The sequence below is a fragment of the Mobula birostris genome, chromosome 13, assembly GCF_030028105.1.
Source record: "Mobula birostris isolate sMobBir1 chromosome 13, sMobBir1.hap1, whole genome shotgun sequence".
NCBI lineage: Eukaryota > Metazoa > Chordata > Chondrichthyes > Myliobatiformes > Myliobatidae > Mobula > Mobula birostris.
This window is the reverse complement of record NC_092382.1, coordinates 60,461,930-60,470,722: the sequence shown is the minus strand read 5'-3', so window position 1 is coordinate 60,470,722 and position 8,793 is coordinate 60,461,930. Positions and strand designations below refer to the sequence as shown.

General features: G+C 44.8%; 1 non-coding gene across 1 annotated transcript; it reads left to right on the top strand.

Moving 5' to 3' along the window:
* The first annotated feature begins 6,521 nt into the window (after positions 1–6,521).
* trnaf-aaa (transfer RNA phenylalanine (anticodon AAA)) lies at positions 6,522–6,615 on the top strand. The gene is made up of 2 exons: positions 6,522–6,559; positions 6,580–6,615. It is a non-coding gene; the product is annotated as a tRNA-Phe (tRNA).
* Positions 6,616–8,793: the final 2,178 nt, after the last annotated feature.

Here is an 8,793-nt window from a genome sequence, read left to right as displayed (position 1 = left end):
ATGCATTTGACATTTAATCTACTTTCCTGCTCTCCTGGGAAGCCAGCTGTGGGAGGCCCGGAGAGAAAGCAAGGCAAGCACGCCGTGTTGAACATGACAGAAGGGCTGGAAGGACACAACGTGACCTGCGACAACTTCCTCAAGTCTCATGAGCTTGGTCAGCTGCTCCTGAAGAAGAAAATCACAATGGTGGGTACTGTGAGGGGGAACAAGCCGCAGCTACCACCTGCTCTGACTGAAATTAGGGGGAGAGACGTCTTGTCTTCTAAGTTTGCGTCCACCCATGACACCACAGTTGTGTCGGAAATGGCAATGAAGAACAAGAATGTGATCCTCATGAGCACTTTACATAAGGCTGCAGAGGGAAGCGATCAGGGGGAGAGAAAACCAGCCATCATCCTGGACTACAATGCCAACAAAGGCGGGGTTGATAACCTTGACAAAGTCACAAACACATACAGCTGCAGGAGGAGAACAGCCTGCTGGCTTCTCGCGATATTTCATAACATCATTGATATTTCCACATACAATGCTTTTGTCATCTGGAGTGACCTGAGCCCTACCTGGAGGGCAAGCAAGAGGAACTGGAGGAGGTTCTTTTTGGAGGAGCTTGGAAAGGCCCTTGTGACTCCTTCTATGCAAAGGCGAGTACACCTACCCGCACAGCATTCTCAGCAGAAGTGGTAAGGACAGTGCAGCAACCTGAACTTGGCCCTGCTCAACAAGGCCTACAAGAGGCCAAGAAAAAGAGGGACAAAAGAGAAGGAGTTTCAACTTCTGCCCTGCAAAAAAAAAGGACTTCAAAACATCAACTACTTGCAGCAAATGTGGTAGACTCATATGCAAGGGCCACACGCTCAAGGTTTCCCACTACTGCTTTCAATGCAAAGACTAGTTTGCAAATAGCATCTACATTGTTGTTTAGTTTGTTGGTTAAATGTTATTTAATGTTGAATTAATAGTTAATAGTTACAATTAGATAGTAGTTAGTAGGACCTTTTTATGATATGGCAGTGAACACAATGCTTGCTGGTTGTAATGGTTACAAACGGTAAAATAATTAAGGTTATATAATAAACCCCACAATTCCAGGATGTTCATGCCATTTTCAGTTTCAATAAAAATATATTTAGTTCCTTATGGCTGATATGCTTTCATGTCCGTTGTAAAATAGAACATTATATTGTGTGATAGTGTATGTTTTTTATCCAACGACGATTGCTGTAAAAACTACAAAAAATACAATGTCCCTCATCTCTGATACATTAATTAAGGTTTAATCACACTTTTATTCATGTCAGATAGGCTATTTTGACATTGTAAATAGATCGGTGGCTCAAAATTTAGTATAGACACTTGTTATAGGGGGATTCTTGGGCCAGGGTCAAAATTGACCCTGACCATACTGGGAAGGAATAAAATCTGAACAGTATGTAAGGGTTAAAGATAACACATTTCTTTAATATTTCAAGCAAGATTACTTTTTCATTTCATCTTTTACAGTTTCAAAGTAACAAAAAAGGAAAATTGCCCGAAACAAAAGTTTGGCACCCTGCATGGTCAGCACCTACTAACACCCCCTTCGGTAGTATCACAGCTTGTAAACGCTTTCTACAGCCAGCTAAGAGTCTTTCAATTCTTGTTTGGGGGATTTTCGCCCATTCTTCCTTGCAAAAGGCTTCTAGTTCTGTGATATGCCTAGGTCGTCTTGCATACACTGCTCTTTCGAGGTCTATCCACAGATTTTCGATGATGTTTCGGTCAGGAGACTGTGATGGCCATGGTAAAACCTTCAGCTTGCTCCTCTTGAGGTAGTCCTTTGTGGATTCTGAGGTGTGTTTAGGATGATTATCCTGTTGTAGAAGCCATCCTCTTTCCATCTTCAGCTATTTTTTTTTTTTTACAGACGGTGTGATGTTTGCTTCCAGAATTTGCTGTTATTTAATTGAATTTATTCTTCCCTTTACCAGTGAAATCTTCTCCGTGCCGCTGGCTGCAACGCAAGCCCAAAGCATGATCGATCCACCCTCGAGCTTAACAGTTGGAGAGGTGTTCTTTTCATGAAATTCTGCACTTTTTCTCCCCCTCATTATGGCCAAAACGTTCTATTTTAAATTCATCAGTCCACAGGACTTGTTTCCAAAATGCATCAGGCTTGTTTAGATGTTCCTTTGGAAACTGCTGACGTTGAATTTTGTGGTGAGGACGCAGGAAAGGTGTTTTTTTGTGATGACTCTTTCATGACGGACATATTTGAGCAGGTGTCGCTGCATAGCAGAACAGTGCACCACTACTCCAGAGTCTCCTAAATCTTCCTGAAGGTCTTTTGCAGTCAAACGGGGGTTTTGGTTTGCCTTTCTAGCAGTTCTCTCGGAAATTTTTCTTGGTCTTCCAGACTTCAACATGACTTCCACCGTTCCTGTTAACTGACAGTTCTTAATTACTTTACGAACTGAGGAAACGGCTACCTGAATATGCTTTGCTATCCTCTTACAGCGTTTTCTTGCTTTGGGGGCATCATTTATTTTAATTTTCAGAGCGATAGGCAGCTGCTTAGAGGAGCCCATTGCTGCTGATTGTTGGGACAAGGTTTGCGGAGTCAGGGTATTTATAAAGCTTTGAAATTTGCGTCACATGGGCTTTTTCTAACGAGGACTGTGAATAAGTCCTAGCCCTGACAAGCTAATTAAGGTCTCAGACCTTGGTAAAAGTTATCTGACAGCTCAAATCTCTTGAACTGCTGAAACTTTTACATGGTGCACCTCCCTTCTTTCACTCTAAAATTGTACAAAACAAAAATACACTAATCTTGCTTAAAATGTTGAACAGAAAGTTTCATCTGTACTTTATGACTTTTGGAGATCAGTTCATCTTCTACTCATTTAAATATTCACAGTAACAGTAATCTTGACCAGGGGTGTCCAAACTTCTGCATGCTACTGTATCTATCTATCTATTCATCTGTCTGGCTGCCTGTCCGCTGCTGTATGTTTTTGTCTGTTTGTCCCTCTAACTATATGTCGTTCATCTGCTGCTGTGTCAGATATTGCGAATTTGATCGAGCGGAATTCTCATGGAGATTATCAATGAGAAGCACTTGTGGAATTTGGGAAATGATTATTTTGTCAGTCTTACTGGACCGATGTACAAAGGCACGCTGAATGTCATGATCCATTAGCCAGCGGGTCGGTAGCTAGCAATCTCTCGCTCGGTGGCCCAAATTTAAGGGCATTGATGCTGTATTATTGGACGGACCTAGAGTGCAAAAGCTAGGTGAAGGTTCAAATGATCTGGCTGAGAAAATGAAGAGCTCTTTGCCCGAATGTGGCGTCTGGACATGCAAGTAACAACGTACAAAGAAAGATGCAAGAGAGGATGAAGATTAACATCAAATACCTTGCAGTTCCCAACAAAGGAAGAGCTCCAGCGTCATCTTCCCAACATAACAAAGGCTGCTATCGAAGTCTCGGCACTATATTTCGCCGGAGAATGGCTAGATGCCGCTGTTCCTTTAAGATTCAGACTCCAATTATTGCCTACCACCTTCATTCATGGAAAGTCTGTACTTAAAGTTCGCCTACTCACTACTCAGTGCTGACTTTTTCTCCAACATCCATAGCTCTGTGCTCACATTCGCATCATCATAAGGCTCCTCATTCCCATATCTCCCCATCTTTCCATCCCCACATCCGGTACAGTAGCAACTATTATGTACCCCTAGGGTGCACATTTTCTGTGGGCTCTCACTTTAAAACGTCGGGAGTAATGAGTACTGAGTAATGAGTAATGAGTAATGAGGAGGGAGGAGCTAGCGCAGCGCGCCGCGCGTGCGCAGCCCTCCAGTGAAAAATGATATTGTATCCGTTAAATAGGGGCCGTGACAATTCTGATTTGATGGAGACAGACGTGAAAATACATAGGAACATCTGGAGAAATTTCTGCAACGCCAGTTCTCTGCTGTTGTTTCTGCGCGATAGGGAATTTTCCGGAGGGAAGGCATCAAATCCCCGGCATTGCCTACTGTTGGCGACCGAGATTGAGGTCGAATCGTTCGGATAGAGATGACGCTCAGTACTCGGTGTCGGAGAGCTGATCGGAGGCTTGAAGTTTTCGGATGACTCAGAGTCGGACTGTGGTCGGGCACAGCAGGGAGAGTTTTTCTTCCCTCTGCCGTCTGCGTGAGATGTGGGACATTTGAAAGACTTTGAACTTTTTACTGTGCTTATGGACTTCTTCATCAAGTTATGGTATTGTTGCACTTTTGTAACTATATGTTATATTTATGTGGTTTTGTTAGATTTTTCAGTCTTGGTCTGTCCTGTGTTTTGTGATATCACACCGGAGGAAATATGGTATCATTTCTTAATGCATGCACTACTAAATGACAATAAAAGAGGACTGCCTGTCTTCATAATCTAACTTCTGGACAGCGAGCTGCTCCAGAGAGAGAGAGAGAGAGGAGAGAGAGAGAGAGAGAGAGAGGGAGGGAGGGAGAGAGAGGGAAAGGGAGAGGGAGAGAAAGAGAGAGAGGGGGTGGAGGTATTGGATGGACAATCGATGTTGTGGTGTTTATACGAACCCTAAAGCGTGTTTAGGCTTATACAAGGACGCTGCCTGCTTGTGAGCTCCTATAGAGAGAGCGAGAGCAACGAGCAGCTGGTGAGTTGTCATGGTGACTGAGGGCGGCATTGTTTGATGGACAGCTGGTGTTCAGAATGTTTGGATAAGTTCGCTGGTTGTTAGCCAAACACACGTGGTTTTGGACACTGGGTGAGCTTGTGTGCCCACAGAAGGGTGGGTTTTGGAGGATCGATCAGCAGCTCTCTCAGTGTGGAAAAGGAGTGACCGGTGGGAAGTTATCAGTGTGACAACTCTTGCCTGGGTTGATAGCTTTAGCACAGAAGACGGTCTCTTTTTTTGTGGTCACATTGGGTGACTTTAAAGGAAGAGAAGCGGGGAGTGGAAGGTTTGAAACAGAAGAAACCTAGTGACAAAGAGGTCACTGTTTGGACTCTCTCTCTAAGTAGCCCGTAAGGGTGAGTTTGAGTTCCATTCGAATGCGAAGGTGTGGTTATGACTTAGTTAATCCACAAGAGTGGGTTCTCTGGTGAGGGGAGTACCCTTGTGAATACCACTTGTGTGTTACCCTTGTTTGTGTGTGGTAGTTCACTGAAGAAAGCCACCCCTGTGGCCAATCAGTGTCGGAGTTATTTGTATGAAGTGGAAATGGATGAGTGGCTATCACGTTGTGTGTTTGGGGTTGGTTCCCTTGAAGAGGGTCCCCTTAGTGATAAACTACTACTGGTGATAATCCATACGTTGATTCTGTTAGAGTGTCCTGTGGCCACCACTTTGAGATGTCCCGTAGCTGAATTCGGGTGTGGTACCACTTTTGTTGAAATGATATTTGTTGAGATCACTGTCGGTGGTACTTCCTGTGCGGAGTGGAACAACGTCAGATATAAAACCTACTACTATTGTTATCTGTATTGCTGTCGTGGAATCTGTGGAATATCGACGTAATTGTCTTCTCATAACATTCGCCTTTTGGATTACAAACATCTCTGTCTCATCACCTATTCCGTGGATGAAATGAACTTTCGTACTTTATCATCTCAAGACTCTAAGCCTTGTTTCCCCCAAGCTCAATAGTTTGGGAGTTATATACTACACACACACAGACACACACAGACACACACAGGCACACACAGACACACACAGACACACACACACACACACACACACACACACACACACACACTCACACACACATATATACATACACATAACACTGTTAACTTTAGTTTATCTTGCTTAAGTTACTATAGTAAAAGTACATACTAATAAAATAGTGTTTTTAACAGCAATACCTGACTCGAGGTGTGCTCCATTTCTGCTGGTTCTTTAGATCCGTTACGGGGTACGTAACACAACTAACACCCCCCCCCCCCCCCGCCCCCCGGCAATGAAGTATAGCCGCTGTCTCGCCTTCTTTTTAACTGCTTCGATATGTTGGGACGACGTCAAGTCCTCTGAGATCTTGACACCCAGGAACTTGAAACTGCTTCCTCTCTCCACTTCTGATCCCTCTATGAGGATTGGTATCTCTCTCCTTCCTGAAGTCCACAATAAGCTCTTTCGTCTTACCGACGTTCAGTGCAGGGTTGTTGCTGTGACACCACTCAACTAGTTGGCATATCTCGCCCCTGTAAGCCCTCTCGTATCCATCTGAGATTAGACCAACGATGTTTGCATCATCAGCAAATTTATGGGTGATATTTGATGCGCACATTTGATGACTCGATGTGCACGTAGATCTAGGGATGATCGAGTGATATGGACATGGTAGGAAGGAGGGATTAGTGTTTGAGTGTCTTTCATTTGCTTTTTAGCTGAAATGGCAAAACATTGTGGGCCGAACGGCCTTTTCTCGTGCTGTATAACTTTATGCCCTATGATATCTTTACATTTCTTCCATTTTTTTCTTTCCAATATGAAAAACCACGTGTTTGCAGCGCTGGGCTCTAGTGGCGCAATCGGTTAGCGCGCGGTACTAAAATGGCAGTACACGGCGGAGAAATGCCGAGGCAGTGAGTTCGAGCCTCACCTAGAGCACTTGTGATTTTAATGCTTAAAACGTCCAGGTGAGTGGGGGTTTCTCAAGCTGAGCATTCAGCTGAAATGTTACATTTGATTTTGTGCTTGTGAGAGGCCCTGCTTATTATTTGTATTTAACTTCGAATGTCAGTCTGGACTCTGAGTATTGAGGAGTCTGATGGCTTGGGGGAAGTAACTGTTGCACATTCTGGTTGTGAGAGCCCGAATGCTTCAGTACCTTTTGCCGGATGGCAGGAGGGAGAAGACTTTGTATGAGGGCTACGTGGGGTCCTTCACAATACTGTTAGCTCTGCGGGTACAGCGTGTGGTGTAAATATCTGTAATAGCAGGAAGAGATACCCCGATGATATTCTCAGCTGACCTCACTATCGCCTGCAGGGTCTTGCGATCCGAGACGGTACAATTCCCGAACCAATCAGTGATGCAGCTGCTCAGGGTGATCTCGATACATCCTCTGTGGAATGTGGTGAACATGGGAGGGAAGCTATATGTCTAATCCTGGAAATTTGTGATAGGACGATGCGATGGAGCTTCAGTCTGACTCTGAAACGAGGAGTGTCTGATGGGACTGCGTCGAGGGACCTTCATGTTGTGTCTGATAGAGGGAGTAGAAACATAGAAAGATAGAAAATAGGTGCAGGAGTAGGCCATTTGGCCCTTCGAGCCTGCACCGCCATTCAGTACGATCATGGCTGATCATCCAACTCAGAACCCTGCACCTACCTTCTCTCCATACCCCCGAACCCTTTAGCCACAAGGACCGTATCTAATTCCCTCTTAAATATAGCCAATGAACTGGCCTCAACTGTTTTCTGTGGCAGAGAATTCTACAGATTCACCACTCTCTGTGTGAAGAAGTTTTTCCTCATCTCGGTCCTAAAAGGCTTCCCCTTTATTCTCAAACTGTGACCCCTCATTCTGGACTACCCCAAATTCGGAAACAATCTTCCTGCATCTAGCCTGTCCAATCCCTTTAGAATTCTATACGTTTCAATGAGATCCCCCCTCAATCTTCTAAATTCCAGAGAGTACAAGCCTAGTCGATCCAGTCTTTCATGACATGTGTAGCCCCCCTGGCCACCCTTAGGGTCGCTCGGCTCGCTGTCGTCTAGGGAAACAGCCTCGGCCCCGCCAAACTGGGTAATTCGTTTGTGTGGATGCTGTGTGATGTACCCCACCCCGCCCAAATAACAGACACTACACCAGATGCAATTAAATGATTTACAGTTTATAGATATTACTGGAACTATATAATTAAAAGAGAATAAAATATAAAAGGAAAATAAAAGGCGCCACACTTATCAAAGTTCAATCTCTTCGTGCACAAAAACCGTTGGAGCTCAAGGACCTTCTTCTTCACCCTGCGACCCCCTCGGACCACCTCGACCGGCCGCCTGGGACCAACAACGGTGGTCAACCAGACGCTCCATACGAGTCCGTCTCCGTCTCCGTCTCCTCGCCGAACGTCCCGCTCGGGGTCCGACCCCGTTAGCGGACTCACAGCACCTGGTCCATCCTCTGTCTCGCTCTCCCGCCTTCTGCCCCAAAACCCCTCGCAAACAGTATCTTCAAATACACCAAAACCATAACAACTATCCCAATTGGTTAATAGCACCCTCTTATCACCCTCTAAACCGCAATAAGCTGCTAGCGCAAACATTCTCAGCGTTAAAGCACAACAAAGCCGCATTCCCCAGATTAACATAACAAAAACGCCATTTTAATTAGCCTTCGCAGTAACATAAAAATCGAAACCCCCTTACACTTGAAAGTCCTGCCATCCCAGGAATCAATCTGGTGATCCTGCTTTGTATTCCCTTTATGGCAAGAATGTTTTTCCTCAGATTAGGGGACCAAGACTGCACACAATACTCCAAGTGTGGTCTCACCAAGGCCTTGAACAACCGCAGCAGTACCTTCCTGCTCCTGTACTCGAATCCTCTTGCTATGAATGTCAGCATACCATTGACCCTTTTCACCGCCTGCTGTACCTGCATACCCACTTTCAATGACTGGTGTATAATGACACCCAGGTCTCGTTGCACCTCCCCTTTTCCTAATCGGCCACCATTCAGATAATAATCTGTTTTCCTATTTTTGCCACCAAAGTGGATAACCTCACATTTATCCACATTAAATTGCATCTGCCATGAATTTTCCCACTCACCCAACCTA